We start from the raw sequence: 17,099 nt of genomic DNA, 5'->3' as shown, positions 1-17,099 counted from the left end.
ACTATGTAGAAATAGTAAACATTTCAACTGGAAGAGTAGGTGTGTCCAAACTTTTGACTGGTACTGTATATGATAATATGGTGAGATTTGGTGAGTGTGTGTGTGTGTGTGTGTGTGTGGTGTGGTGTGTGTGTGGTGTGTGGTGTGTGTGTGGTGTGTGGTGTGTGTGTGTGTGTGTGTGTGTGTGTGTGTGTGTGGTGTGTGTGTGTGTGTGTGTGTGTTGTGTGTGTGTGTGTGGTGTGGTAGGTGTTCTCCAGTCTTCATTCAGGTCATGTCACAGGCCAGAAACTCAGCTGGTAATATGTTCTTTCATCCTGATGTCAGATGGCTGTCATCCAGTTCAGTTATTACAGAAGAGAGCAAAGACAAAACTGAGGACTGACTCAGAGACAGAGATGAGAACAGGGGAACACACTCATGCCTAAGGACTCACATACTGTCTGCACACACACTTCTGCTAGAAATGCAATACACAAAAACCAGTGCACACCTCACCACACACCTACAGTGATGACCACCAAACTTACACACATCTCACCACACACCTACAGTATGACGCACCACCTTACACCATCATCACACAACCTACAGTTATGACCACAACACCATTTTCTTCTTGCTCTCTCCATATTATTTTCCAAGTTCTGGCAGAAGAGGATACAATTAGTGTCTCAGGTGTTGGTCTACACTCACTGCCTGTGTGTGTGTGCCTGTGTCTGTATACTTGCATTGCGGCGTGTGAGTATGTTCTTGCAGTGGTGATACAGAGCTTATCATTTTTTCTTGCTTACGCTCAGTTAATTTGAAAGCCAGTTCACAGGCAAGCGTCAGAGCAAGGGCGCATCCCAAGTGTGTTACGCTCTTCATTTGATTGTCTGGAAACTTCAATGAAATGTTTTACCTTCTTCCCAGGTAAATGTGATGAGAAGCTGCATCTCTGTGACCTCAGAAGTCTCTGTGACCTCAGATGTCTATCGTTGACCCAGAGATGCTATGTGATGAGGGCCTCCCAATGGAGCCAGCGGTCTAACGGCACTGCATTCGCGAGGCTAGCTCCGCTACTACGATCCTGGTTTCGATAGCCGGGCTGTTGTTCGCAGCTTGGCCGGAACCCAGGAGACACACCAACTGGCCTAGCGTTGTCCGAGGTTATGGAGGGGCATCATGCACGCTTGACGTTTACGTCGCAGGGTGACGGTGTTCTTCTTCCGACACCGATTGGTGCCGGTAGCTTCCGGGTTAAGCGTGCATTGTGTCAGTAAGCATGCGCAAGCTTGGCAGGGGTTGTTTTTTTCGGGGGATGCACGGCTCTCGACGTTTGCCTCCTACAAGTCCGTACAGGAGTTGCAGGCGATGGGACAAGACTGTAACTACAATCTGGGGTTATGACCATCACAATGTCCTGTTACCTCAGAATGTCTCTGTGACTCAAAATGCCCTTTATGACGGCATGCGCACAATTGTCTCGTTTGTGATTATCAAGAATGTCCTTTGCCCATCTGATCGTGGTCGGAGTTGATAAGCCTTGATCTCTCGTGCACATTGCTTCGCTCTTGTACGAACTATCGAGCAGAAAAACAAAATGGCAAGGCATACTTTCACATTTAGTATAAATAACGAGCTTAGCTTATCACACGCTTAACGTAACACTGAAGGTTATTCTGAAAATTGCAATGTACATTTCACTTTGAAAAATGCTCCGTCGTTGTTGCAGGTTTTAGAGTCCATTCGGCCCCAACATTGGATTTTATGGATTTCTAGCATGCGTTCAATAGCTCTGTCTCTAAAAGCCTCTATGAAGAGATGAATGTATTAGAGAGCCTTGTTTACCTGGCCCGTGTAGAACCCATTGGGGAATGTAATATAGCATATCTGTCATGTTGAAGCCATACGTAATAACCTGTGGATGAGGCTATCCCTTTCTATTTCTGCCCAGGGATCTGAGTGTTCTATATTCGGACGGTGTGATCTGTGTGTCTACTGTCCACCCAAGGCTGTTCATTTGACCTGTCCTGCTTTTCATTTTGCCCTCACAATTTTTCATTTTATTTTCTCCTCTGTTCATTGGACTTATTTGACTGCTATTCCTCTAAATGGAATAGATGGCGGTGGGGGAGAGGGTGTTCAGGGACTGCCACAGGGGTAGCCAATCGGTWTCCAATGCAGGGAATTCATTTGGAGGGAACAAATCATGAATCCTTAAGCCCATAGTTAAATATTTCACGTCAGATAGTCAGGTTGGTCGCCCAAAAGCAATAGACTAGACTAGAAAGACTGTCAAACATASAGTAGTTTTGGGGTGGCAGGTAGCCTAGTGGTTAGCGCGTTGGACTAGTAACCGAAATGTTGCTAGATCGAATCCCTGAGCTGACAAGGTAAAAATCTGTCATTCTGCCCCTGAACAAGGCAGTTAACCCAGTGTTCCTAGGCCGTCATTGTAAATAAGAATTTGTTCTTAACTGACTTGCCAAGTTAAATAAAGGTTAAATAAATAAAAAATGAAAAGGGGAATTGCTAAACAGAGGTTTGAAAATCAACCACAATGAGACAAACAAAAAAATATATTGCCCCTGTTCAAGAGGATCAAAACCACAATGTATCATGGGTAAATTGACTGACTGATGTACAAATAATAATGAGTAGGTATTTATGATGCAAGGTTCTTTGAAGATCAGTCATTCGGCAGTCCCCTGCACTGTCAACTGCAATGTCAAACAAGCCCATTATGTTGTTATCATTACAGACAACTGACAATGGGGAAAACATGAAAACAGAGTTAACAAAACCAGACAAAAAACACACACAGACAAACAGACATATAGACAAGCAAGCAGTCAGAACAGACTTTATGATGGCAAACAGACCAACACAAAAATCCTACACGTAGGCAGACAGTAATACATCATGGCTAATAGCGTTCGCCTCTTCTCCGGAGCCAAGGCATCCCAGAGAAGGCTCTGAGGAAGGGAAAGGTCATGGGCGCTCGCCTCTGGTGTCGAGACCCTCGCCGAGACCCTCGCCGAGACCCTCGCCGGTGCCGGCAGCTTCATTAAGTCTGCTGGATTATACGTCCCTGATTCTGAAACGGCAACAGCAGCAGGAGAAATGGAGAATCAACAACACAATAATAACGCTGACATTTACGAGGCATTGTGTATCATATCTGATTTCCCCTGCACGCTCTTAATTCCTTTTTAATTGCCTGTTGTGCTGGTCCCTGACTAAGGCTGTCCCTTCTCATTTCTCAGGATGGAGGAAGCTAGGGTGGATGGGTATAGGTGGTGGGGTGGAGGGATGGAGGGTGTATCAGTGTTCACTGACGGGGCCTGAGAAAAATGCTCAGAGACATAATTTCTTCACTTGCTGTATGGATAAACAGTCCGATTAACAACTTTTACTATGCACATGCAAATGTATTTGATAATACTATACTGAAAGTCCTCAATAATTTTAAGTCAGAGAGCATCATCAATCAGATACTACAAACCCATTGTTACTTGACATGTGTCCTAATACTGCACATACTATGACCTGGGGTTGTTTTGGGTCCCTCAATGCAGTGTAACACCTTATATGGATAGTCCATCTGTAGATGCTCTACAGACTATCAGTAACATTTCAARTATCTACTAACCCTAGCCCTAACCTTATCCTAACCCTAAACTTAACCCTAACCTCAGCCCTAACCCTAATCTTAACCCTTACCCTAACCCTTATTCTAAACCTAACCCTAACAGAAGTTGCTTATCAACAGATACTAGTTTGTTGATGGTATGACCATTTGTAGAGCATCTACAGATGACAAACCCGGACTATCCAAATAAAGTGTGACCCAATGCACTTCTTCCGAGTTGAACTGTGAGTATTAACGTCTTAACCCACGGCCCCGGCAGCTGGCACCCCATTGGGTTTCTACCCCCGTTCTCAGTCAGCTCCATAGCCCAGGGATATCACTATAGCCCGGTTCCCTCCACGGCTCAACGACCCATGACGGCCCGCACCCCTCAGACGAAGCTCTGTGATCCAGCCGTGTGTGTAGTGGTTAATTAAAGCCCCTGAATTTCCATAATTCATGGATGCCCATCTGTTTGCCACCACCCCTGTGCCCGGCAGAGAATAAACAAACACAGGAGTGGGGCTGAGGGGCCATTTACTGACAGCTCCAGACTCAGAGAGAGGAAACAACCACACACACACACACACACACACACCACACACACAAACACGATGCATAGACACACACACACGACAGCATAGACACACACACACAAACACGAGCGCATAGACCACACACACACATAGCCATAGAACACACACACACAAAACCGAGCGCATAGACACACACACACCAACACACACAAGCACAAGCGCATAGACACCACCACACACAACACACAAAACACACGCGAACACCACACATACCCACCACCACCACACACCACACACACACACCAAACACCACCACACACACACCACAAACAGCACATAACACACACACACACACACAGAAATGCACATTACAAACATTCAATCCCCGGAACCCCTAAACACACACACACACCAACACACGCACAATTACATTTGGCGAACACAATCACCTGCTCAAAGAAACATAGTCAATCATCTGCACTCATTTCTCAGAATAAAAACCTTGGATTGAGGTTGGTGAGTACACCCATGTGAAATACTAGTGTAATGTACGTTGAGACCGTTGCATCATTATTGTGTTATCTTCAGGCTCAGGCTGGCAGGTTTGGGATGGGAGTGTGTTCCATCTTCATACAGAGAGATAGAGATGGATGAGCTAATAAAGCCTCAGCTATTCCTCCTGTCACTCTCATCGGATCTCCAATATTGTCTCCCATACTGTACACACAAAGATAATATCCAACTCACCCACAATGGACGTGACTGACAACACACACTTGTGAAAACTGAACCCTGAACAAATCAACAAACCTGTTTTTATGCTTCTGTATCACAGCAACAGCAAATGTACGCGTTAAATGTTTCACCAAAACACATGGCAGTGTAGAAAAATGTTTTTTTTGTTTTGTTTTATACTGTGGCTGTGAGCGTTCCATTAGCTTCTCCACAGAGTCAGCATACAATGCATCTGGTTAAGCCACATGTATGAAACATGTAGCCTGCAACGTGCATAGCAGGGCCGTAACATACAGACAAACATACTAACACCTGCAGACATGACACGATACTGTAGCCTACACATAGAGATACACACAGTGTTCTTATGCGATGTTTTTTTAGAGGGCAAGAGATCACTGGACTTAAGTGAGCTTAGTCAGACTTGCAGCTCAAAAGAAATGACCTGCCACACAGACCACTGCAAACCCAAAGCTTGTTACTGGACATTGGCCACCTATAGATAATTGGCGCAGTTAAGGGGTCTCCCTCCCGTCTGGCCTGCAGAAGGCCATGTTTAATGGAGAACACTGTTTTAATTGTGTGGGGAAGAGATGAAGCAGTCTTTTCAGAGATCTCCACCTGTCTGCCTGCCTGTCTCTCAGCCTTTCCTAGATAAGAGAGATAGGCGAAGGAGGAACAAGACGGAAAGAGTTGGTGGAGAGAAGAGAAGGTGTGAGAGAGAGCAGGAAGGGAGGTGTCGTGGGTGGGTTTGTCTTGTAATGAAGAGAGAACAGGAGTTTTATATGCGATATAGGTAAATGGGCGAATTCAAAGCATATGTTTTTACGTTCACACCTCTCCCACATACAGCATGTCCTCTTCTCTGTTATTAGTTTTGATCCCATTCAAAGCAACCAACCCAGTAAAATGCATGCAGGTGTTCTGTCATGAGCTTGCAGTATGCCATTTCTATGGAGAAACTTCTTCAATATTAGCTGGGCCTTGATATAACATAGACCAGTGGAGGCTCCTCAGAGAAGGAAGGGGAGACCATTTCCTCAGTGAAATTTCATAAAAATAGTGAAACACTAAAAAAGTTATCCTTTATAGATACAACATACTAAATATATTCATATGTCACCAAATAATTGATTAAAACACACTGTTTTGCAATGAGTCTATAGTAACTTCAACAACACTTTCTGGGGAGCACTATGGTGTTTTAAAACTGTTTTGAAAACTTTTGAAAACTTCCGGTTGGAGCGAGTAGTCGCATTTCGCTTCGCTCCACAGGGAGTATTACATTTCATTCATTTCATTACAATACAACGGTTTGATTTGTTGATCTTAGCAATTTTTTTAGCTAGCTACATACCGTCTTGTATCAAAGATAATTGTGTAGTTTAGATTAATTAGAGATATACGAGTTAGCTAGCCAGCTATTTTCGTCCTTCACGTAGTCAACACTGCTAGCTAGCCAGCTAGCCAACTTCTACCGAATAGCAGCACTGTAAAACTATTACATTACAATGGAACGACTTGATTAGTGTAGTGTTAGCTAGCTACATAGTTTGTCTTGCTGTCTTTGTATCTAAGATAATTGTGTAGTTTAGAGTAATTATCGAGTTAGCTAGCCAGCTATTTTCGTCCGCCGCGCCGCCGTTCTCCTACCTAGTCAACACTGCTAGCTAGCCAGCTAGCCAACTTCTCCGAATAGCAGCACTGTAGAAACTATTACATTACAAAGGAACGACCTGATTAGTGTAGTGTTAGCTAGCTACATAGTTGTCTTTGCTGTCTTTGTATCCAAGATAATGTTAGTTTAGAGTAATTATCGAGGTATCGAGGTTACCTAGCCAGTTATCAGGTACTAGCCAGCACACTTTCAAACAAAGTCAACAACCAGCCACTGCTAGCTAGCCTACTTCACCACCAGCAGTACTGTATCATTTTAGTCAATAAGATTTTTTTGCAACGTAAGCTTAACTGTCTGAACATTCGAGACGTGTAGTCCACTTGTCATTCCAATCTCCTTTGCATTAGCGTAGCCTCTTCTGTAGCCTGCAACTATGTGTCTGTCTATCCCTCTTCTCTCCTCTCTGCACAGACCATACAAACGCTTCACACCGCGTGCGCTGCCACTCTAACCTGGTGTCCAGCGCGCACACCCACGTGAGTTCCAGGTCTCCGGCAGCCTGGAACTGCCGATCTGCGGCCAACAAGCAGAGTTCATCTCAGCCTATGCTTCCCCAGTCCCTCGACTTCTTGGCACTGACGGAAACATGATTACCACAGAAACACTGCTACTCCTACTGCTCTCTCCTCGTCTGCCCACGTTTCTCGCACACCCCGAGCTTCTGGTCAGCGGGTGTGGCACTGGATCCTCATCTCTCCCAAGTGGACATTCTCTCTTTCTCCCCTGACCCATCTGTCTATCGCCTCCTTGAATTCCATGCTGTCACAGTTACCAGCCCTTTCAAGCTTAACATCCTTATCATTTATCGCCCTCCAGGTTCCCTTGGAGAGTTCATCAATGAGCTTGACGCCTTGATAAGTTCCTTTCCTGAGGATGGCTCACCTCTCACAGTTCTGGGTGACTTTAACCTCCCCACGTCTACCTTTGACTCATTCCTCTCTGCCTCCTTCTTTCCACTCCTCTCCTCTTTTGACCTCACCCTCTCACCTTCCCCCCCTACTCACAAGCAGGCAATACGCTTGACCTCATCTTTACTAGATGCTGTTCTTCCACTAATCTCATTGCAACTCCCCTCCAAGTCCCCGACCACTACCTTGTATCCTTTTCCCTCTCGCTCTCATCCAAACACTTCCCACACTGCCCCTACTCGGATGGTATCGTGCCGTCCCAACCTTCGCTCTCTCTCCCCCGCTACTCTCTCCTCTTCCATCTATCATCTCTCCTCTGCTCAAACCTTCTCCAACCTATCTCCTGATTCTGCCTCCTCAACCCTCCTCTCCTCCTTTCTGCATCCTTTGACTCTCTATGTCCCCTATCCTCCAGGCTGCTCGGTCCTCCCCTCCTGCTCCGTGGCTCGACGACTCATGCAAGCTCACAGAACAGGGCTCCGGGCAGCCGAGCGAAATGGAGGAAAACTCGCCTCCCTGCGGACCTGGCATCCTTTCACTCCCTCCTCTCTACATTCTCCTCTTCTGTCTCTGCTAAAGCACTTTCTACCACTCTAAATTCCAAGCATCTGCCTCAACCCTAGGAAGCTCTTTGCCACCTTCTCCTCCCTCCTGAATCCTCCTCCCCCCCCCCTCCTCCCTCTCTGCGGATGACTTTGTCAACCATTTTGAAAAGAAGGTCGGCGACATCTGATCCTCGTTGCAAGTCAAACGACCCGCTGGTTCTGCTCACACTGCCCTACCTGTGCTTTGACCTCTTTCTCCCCTCTCTCTCCAGATGAAATCTCGCTCTTGTACGGCCGGCCGCCCAACAAACCTGCCCGCTTGACCCTATCCCCTCCTCTCTTCTCCAGACCATTTCCGGAGACCTTCTCCCTTACCTCACCTCGCCTCATCAACTCATCCTGACCGGCTGGCTACGTCCCTTCCGTCTTCCAAAGAGCGAGTTTGCACCCCTTCTGAAAAAACCTACACTCGATCCCTCCATGTCAACAACTACAGACCAGTATCCCTTCTTTCTTTTCTCTCCAAAACTCTTGAACGTGCCGTCCTTGGCCAGCTCTCCTGCTATCTCTCTCAGAATGACCTTCTTGATCCAAATCAGTCAGGTTTCAAGACTAGTCATTCAACTGAGACTGCTTTCTCTGTGTCACGGAGGCGCTCCGCACTGCTAAAGCTAACTCTCTCTCCTCTGCTCTCATCCTTCTAGACCTATCGGCTGCCTTTGATACTGGAGAACCATCAGATCCTCCTCTCCACCCTCTCCGAGTTGGGCATCTCCCGGCCGGCCCACGCTTGGATTGCGTCCTACCTGACAGGTCGCTCCTACCAGGTGCGTGGCGAGAATCTGTCTCCGCACCACGTGCTCTCACCACTGGTGTCCCCAGGGCTCTGTTCTAGGCCCTCTCCTATTCTCGCTATACACCAAGTCACTTGGCTCTGTCATATCCTCACATGGTCTCTCCTATCATTGCTATGCAGATGACACACAATTAATCTTCTCCTTTCCCCCTTCTGTAACCAGTGGCGAATCGCATCTCTGCATGTCTGGCAGACATATCAGTGTGGATGACGGATCACCACCTCAAGCTGAACCTTGGCAAGACGGAGCTGCTCTTCCTCCCGGGAAGGACTGCCCATTCCATGATCTCGCCATCACGGTTGACAACTCCATTGTGTCCTCCTCTCAGAGTGCTAAGAACCTTTGCGTGATCCTGGACAACACCCTGTCGTTCTCAACTAACATCAAGGCGGTGACCCGTTCCTGTAGGTTCATGCTCTACAACATTCGCAGAGTACGACCCTGCCTCACACAGGAAGCGGCGCAGATCCTAATCCAGGCACTGTCATCTCCCGTCTGGATTACTGCAACTCGCTGGTGGCTGGGCTCCCTGCCTGTGCCATTAAACCCCTACAACTCATCCAGAACGCCGCAGCCCGTCTGGTGTTCAACCTTCCCAAGTTCTCTCACGTCACCCGCTCCTTCCGCTCTCTCCACTGGCTTCCAGTTGAAGCTCGCATCCGCTACAAGACCATGGTGCTTGCCTACGGAGCAGTGAGGGGAACGGCACCTCCGTACCTTCAGGCTCTGATCAGGCCCTACACCCAAACAAGGGCACTGCGTTCATCCACCTCTGGCCTGCTCGCCTCCCTAGGCTGTAGGCAGACCCCTTACTCAAACATCTCCCATCCGGCCCCCCTTCACATGAGAAGCCTGAAACCACGTTCTAAAGACGGTTGACATSTAGTGGAAGCCGTAGGAAGTGAAAAATAACCCATAWCCCACTACAAAACAAGTTAATTTGGTTTGGTTTTTAACCTTATGGTCCACTTAGGAGCCTACAACAAGTCTCAGTAAAACATGAACATTTTTAACCATAACATTAAAAATAAAATGTGTATACAATCTACATTAACAATCTAAATGGACCAATAAAGAGACAATAGAAAAAACTGTCAATGGCAATGTGAGAAAATTATGGTAACTAGTCTGGCCCTAATTCAGGTTAAAAAATATATATATATGTAAGCCAGGGCGGTATCAGCCAGCGGCGGCTTCCCGCATGCGTGATTCCTTTGCAGTCTGGTCGCGGAGGGGTGAACACCCGCTGCTCGTTGAGAAGAGTAAGAACGATACATGCTTTCACGTCAGAGTCTCCAATAACACCAGAAAAAGTCGCTAGACTTGTTGCTAGTCGCTTTTTTGAAAATGTGTCGCTAGAGGGGTCTGAATACTCGCTAAATATAGCGACAAAGTCCCTAAGTTGGCAACACTGAAAGCGAGAGGTTGACGCAGCAGATTTTTTGTGCACGCTCAAGTAGGCTTTCCACTTTCCTCCGGTATTTATTTAGCAAAAATGATAACATAATCACTCCGGACAGACACAAGCAAAAACTCATTACATGAATGTTGCAGCAGCAAAAATGTGGGATGCATGCCACCAAAACCACTACACAACACAACACTAAACAATACATTAATTGGACTATAACGATGACAAACCGTGCCCACAAACTGTTAGGGCCTACATAAAGCTGTCCCAACAGCAGTCCTAACACCTTACCACTGCTAAACCTGGCTTTCAGCGGAGCCTAAATAGGGCATATAAACAGACAATGAAAGCCCTTGCAATATTCAATGGTTACATTTCTCTAAAACAGGTGATAGCCTATTTGTGCACCACCAAGTTAGAACAGTAGATGAAATTAAGAGGTGAAAAATCGACCAAATTATTAGGGTGAGGCACATTGAGCGACGTTTGGGTCTTTGCGTGTCAAAAAAGATACGTCATATAACACTATTTGACGCGTTAAATAAGCTATAAATTTGACATGTCAAATAACACAATTCTACTATAGAATGTTGTGTGTGCTGAATTTCCACGTGCAAGCTAAGCACCACAACTACTAACGTTATGTGTTTACAATAGACCAAATTATAAGGTTGAGGCACATGGGCTACTAACAGCTTACTACACAACATACAGTTAGTATTATGTTCTTAGCTACAGTATACATTTCTCCCTTGCATATTACATAATTTATGCAGCAGCATACAACAKATTTTTGGACTCACCTTGTGAAGGTGGCGCAGCAGTCTGTTGTTGGCAAATTTTGTCATCAAACTTCATCATCAAAGTCTGGCATTCTCTGGATTTATGGTGGGAACTCGGGGGGAAAAACACAGCCACTCCATTGAATAGCAGGCTAACGAGTGGTTTCTTTGCAATGATTGCAGTTAGCCACTGATTCCTTCCAAACGACTCATTGTTGAATTTGCGATTTCCAACTTGTCGTGTAATCTTTATGTACAATGGCCAATGAGCACCGATACGTTTTATCTATAATTTCTCTTCGTTATTTCTCTTCATATGACAAGGATTAAAAAGSATTTGCCAGTAGATTGTCGACTTCATGACAACTGATGATGACTGCTAGCTAAGACTTTGAAAGTAAGATGTTGACATGATCAGTCCAATCAAAGCTACCGTAGATATAACGTGATTTAATGTCATTCTATCTGTGGCCAATGAGCCTTGAGCCTTCTTGAATGGGCACTTCTAATATAACTCTATGGCAGAAATGTCACTCCAGCTCCCTGGCGCTCGAGGCTCCCCAGCATTATGCACTCCTGCCACCATTAGTACGCACACCTGCCTTCCCCGTCACGCGCATCAGCGATTATTGGACTCACCTGGACTCAATCACCTGTGTCCTTATCTCCCCTATACCTGTCTATTCCCAAGCTCTATTCCCTGCTTCAGGATTAATGTTTGTTTGTCTTTGCATACCCGGTTCTGACACTGTCTATGTCCTGTTTGATGTCTGTTCCATGTTAAATGTTCTACTCCCCGTACCTGCTTCTCTTCTCCAGCGTCGGTCCTTACAAGAACCCAAGGGGATAACATTTTCGAGCTCTAACCTTAGAATTGGGGATGACGTACTGTCCCATGACTGACAGAAAAATGAGCCAATCATGACAGAAAACTGAGCCTATCAGGCGCAACGCTCTGTATTTTCTGCTGGCTAGCCCCACCACCACAGAAAACACTGAGCTCGGCTGAAACACCTGCAATTTGGAGCTGCCTTACTCAAGAAAGCAAAAAAGAGACCATGTTTGTATGCGGCTTTATTAGCGCAATGACATTTTCTTTTTACATTGTTTGCCAACTTAAATGTGACATGTATTAATGCCAAWWTTTTTTTTTTAAATGTACCTAAAAGTGTGGTGCTCAAAACAGGTGGGGCTCTGCCCCATTAGAGATCTGACATGTTGTATTGGATGAAAACTAGACAATTTTCCAGCCTGATCAACTGTAGGCTACTACAGCCTATGTGCGCTGTCCATTTGGTCAGGGTAACTAATTTTTGTGTATCAGGAGAAAATATATTATATTCAAAATTGGTCTGGCTAGGCTGCCTATACGTTTTCAATCCAAAATTATTAACTGGAATTAATCAATCAACATAATAGTGATGACACATGTGAGTACATTTTTTACAAGGCCTACAGTTGCTTAGGCTTGCATGATGCAAACATGCATGAAGCAAGCTCAGCCCTGTGAGCTTGTCTATCAGTTGTTGTTTCTGTCAGGACCCGGTGCGAGAAACAGTCACTAATAATTGGCAGAACCCAGAAGATGAGGCAGACACAGCAGTACTAGAGATGGTGGTTTAATAAAAAATAGATATCTTCCAAAATACAAAAGAAAATCCACAAAGTGGTAAAAACAGCAAGGGAAAAAACAAACCTCAAAAGACCAATCCAAAAATACACGAGAACAAAACCAGAGAACCTCTGGAAAATCCAACAAGAGAAAAATGTTCACAAAGGCTGGGGCTGGGTGCTAACATACAAACACTGAGCAAGGAACTAAGGAACACACAGGGTTTAAATACTAACAAGYGAATGACTTACAGGTGCAAACAATAATTAGGGCAAGAAAAACAAAAGGTACAAAAAAGGTGCAAGGGGGACATCTAGTGAACAAAACCAAACAGTCCTGGCCAAAACCTGACAGTTTCTGTGTCTGGGTAGAGGAAATCCCCCTCCTGATCTAGTCTAAATATAATTCATATGAACAGGTTGCTGCAGTTTGACAGGGTTTTCCTGGTTAGGTTAACAGATAAGGAAAAACTCCAGGCCCCAGGGAGTAAAAATTGCCCCCCCACTCTGGGACCTATGGTGCCACCAGTCTGCTTGCAGTTGTCAGTTATCATCAGATATGTGGATGATCAGCGCTTTATTCAGGAACATTTCTTGAGCTACTTGATGTGTCAAGTGGGGGAGATGAGCAGTCTGTGTTTAACTTCATAGAGAAACTTGTTGTTCAAACCTACATTGGCGCAGCTGTAATGGAATGTATCTGCTATTTGTATTTCCAGCTAAGCCCCCTCATGTTCCCTGATTTAAGAGGTGATGACTACTCCACTCCACTATCATTGTCAACTCTCTCCTGACATTAACTGAAGCCACGTCTCATGTGCCGCTCATCCACTGGCACATTGAATGTTTCCCCTCCAAGCACTGTGAGTACCCCTATCAATTTTCTCTCATTACTGTATGTAGAGTCAATCACATACACAAACACAATCACATTATTACACATCAATGATTTMACTATTTGCTTGGACTAACTCATTCTTAGCTCTTTTGTRTAACTGTGTAATGTGTTGTGTTATTGTATTTTGTCTTCCCAGTCAAATCCTGTCCTGCACTGAAGTCAAGCCTCTGAACACCTCAACTCATGCATCATACTCTCATTCAATCACAATCAATTCCCTTCCCAACACTGTGTACTGTAAATAGCCCTCTCATTCCCATTCCCCATAATATTGTACTATAATGTCTTTATTAAATGCTTTATGTTAAAACACCCTTTGACGTCTCCGTGCGTTCCACACTTATACCGTGGGTCTCCTATCCTCCTCAATTTTTCAAGTCACCAGCCTCCACTAACATAGATGTAGATTCGCTGAAAGAAATAGTGCTACTGGTGGCGAGGCAGGTTAGGAAGCAGTGAAAGGCAGAAAGTAGTGAAAGTGATTATWTGATGAGGAAAAAGGAACATGGGTCTGAGCTGTGAAGAAAGTAGTCTGTTCATGGCCGCGGCACTGTTGACTTTCAGTAACACTTGATTTGGAAAGTCCCTGCTCTACAGACTATCAGTAACATTTCAACTAACTATCTACTAAACCTAACCCTAGCTCTAACCCTAACCCTTTCCCTAACCCTTATTCTAACCCTAACTCCAACCCTAACCTTAGGAAGCGGTTGCTTATCAACAGATAATGTGTTAATAGTATGACCATCTGTAGGGCATCTACAGATGGAAAATCTGGACTATCCAAAATAAGTGTGACCGTTCTTTCCCTTTCAGGGACTGAGTCAGACCTGCATGGGACGCCAGGTGAGTGGAATCTCTAGCCATTCAAGAACATCTATGTATTAACTCCCAGGTAGAACATAAAATGTCATCAGTTCAGGCCTCAGGGAGTGGAATTGAATTGCCCTGATCTAAACACACATGGGTTTTTGTATAAAATAGCTTGGCTGAGCTATTTCCCCTTGAGCCTTATAGGCCTATCTACCTTCTGAAAAGAGGTAGAAATCCCTTGCCTCCTGAACTCACAGAACATTTACAGWATTGTAATGTCCCATGCCAACCWTGTAATAGTTCCCACGACATTCACTTGAGACAYCAACYTTAAGGGGAGAAAACAGCAAACATATACTCATTAACCATTAAACTATCTTGGGACATGATACATAATTATWAAAATGATCTTACTTCCCAGCAGAGAGATGTGTATTCATATTCCCTGCATTCCCCGATGGCCATTCTTCCCGTCTAAGAGCAAGGGGGGTAGGGGTGGGGGTGCAAACATCCCTCATTATCCACAACAGCCAATTCATTTCTCTGCACCATGTTCAGACAACAACCCAATTATCACTGTCAGCATCGGCCGCAGAGGCACGGCTCATTTCAGTGATCTTTGGCATTTCCTCACATTAACATGCATGCAGTGTGGTGGTTTCACTATTGCCTGACAAAATGTCAATACAATAGAAATATAATGAGAAGGGTGAGATAATGAGAATGTACAGAGAGGAAGTCATGGATCGTTTGATTGGGATCGGGGGAGAGAGAGAGAGCTGTAAATGAGTGTGGCCACATCATATAGGCTTAGTACTATGACATTAGCAAAGTAAATTTCCACAAGCCTAGACTGGTCGATCATTTCAGGTGGTAAATCATCTTCTTGGGRGAAAATATAGGCAATATGTTTCTTGTTTTTATTTATTACTTTTCTCTGTGAAGTGTGTTGAGACATTGTTCAATGCACTTTAAATAAACTGAGACTTGACTTGGCTACATGGCATCATTAATGAGAGGTATTTTTGTAATTGGTCCTTATGTTAGTCAGTCTATTAAAATTGCATAGACATAGACTTCCCTTAGGTGTCCTGGCTAAATCAGTTTTTATTAGTGCAGTATGTAAAAATCATCCGTTACACAACCCTGCTTTCCTGCTGTGTCTGACTAGTAAGCTGTCATCCACAGTTGAATCAACTATGAGCCTCCTCTTCATCTAATATTGTGAGTCTAACCCACTAATGTATAATGCTAAATTTGCACTCAGAGGTTGTTCCTGGACAAGACCATCACCTGTCCTGCTGTGGTTAGCTCTGGTTGGCTGGGACTGTTGCCTCCAAACCAGCCTTCCATCCTCACTGGACAGCTGTCTGTACCATGCTGGTAATGGTGACTGAGCACTCCAGAGCCTTCTAGAGCGACCGTCTAGCCTGTGGTTGCTGGACCAGAAAGACAGGCCACCCAATTAGTTTGGGTTCCTGAATCCTTTCACAGCATTATAGGCTTGTGTTGAGACCAAGGACTTATCAATGACCCAAGTCCAGCTCATTTAATCCCTACCATTGTGTCGCTGAGTTGTCATAATGCTTCAGCAAATGAACATTATCCCAGGGGCGTTGGAAGACACAATGTAAATAACATAATTTATGTCCCTCTTACTGCCCTGAATGCCTCTGCTGATCCTACAGCTATTGTATGCAGTAATCATATGCCTATGAAACAGATACTGTTAGCACTGAGGTGTTGTGCCCTAGTAGGAAGTCCACTGTGTGCAGCTCCCCCTGCACTAATAAAGCTAACCAGAGTATGTCTACCTTTGCTAAGCTTCCCAGTAAAACAATAAAAATAATCAAGCATTCCAGAAAAGTGTTAATAATAGCCCAAGTTAAAATATGTAGCTTAAGAAAAAAAGGTTAATGAAATCAATAATTTGCTTGTAACAGATGACATTCATATTCTGACCATCTSTGAAACTCACTTAGATGATGCCTTTTGATGATACAGTGGTAGCAATACATTTACGGAAAAGACAGAAATGCCAACGGGAGCGGTATTGTGGTCTATATTCAGAACCACATTCCTCTAAAGCTTAGAAAGGATCTCATGTTAAATACTTTTCACCTGACTCACCTAAACCCCATTCTTGTGGGAAGCTGCTATAGACCACAAGGTGCTAACAGTCAGTATCTGGATAACATGTGAAATGCTTGATAATGTATGTGATATCAATACAGAGATATACTTTCTGGGTGATTTAAATATTGACTGGCTTTCATCAGGTTGCCCACTCAAGAGAAAGCTTCAAACTGTAACTTGTTCAGGTTATCAATCAACCTACCAGGGAAGTTAGAAACAGTAGAGGAATGAAATCATCAACATGTATTGATTATAACTTTACTAATGCTGCAGAAATTTCTTTGAAAGCAGTTTCCTAATCCATCGGATGTACAGTAGTGATCACAATTTAGTAGCCATATCTAGAAAAACCAAAGTTCCAAAGGCTGGGCCTAATATTGTGTATAAGAGGTCATACAATAAGTTTTGCATTGATTCCTATGTTGTTGATGTGAAGAATATTTGTTGGTCCGTGGTGTGTAATGACGAGCAACCAGATGCTGCACTTGACACGTTTATGAAATTGCTTATCCTAGTTACTAATAAGCATGCACCCATTAAGAAAATGAATGTAAAAACTGTTAAATCCCTGTGGTT

Source organism: Salvelinus sp. IW2-2015, linkage group LG3 (genome assembly GCF_002910315.2).
Source record: "Salvelinus sp. IW2-2015 linkage group LG3, ASM291031v2, whole genome shotgun sequence".
NCBI classification, from domain to species: domain Eukaryota; kingdom Metazoa; phylum Chordata; class Actinopteri; order Salmoniformes; family Salmonidae; genus Salvelinus; species Salvelinus sp. IW2-2015.
Note: the sequence above shows the minus strand (reverse complement) of the source record.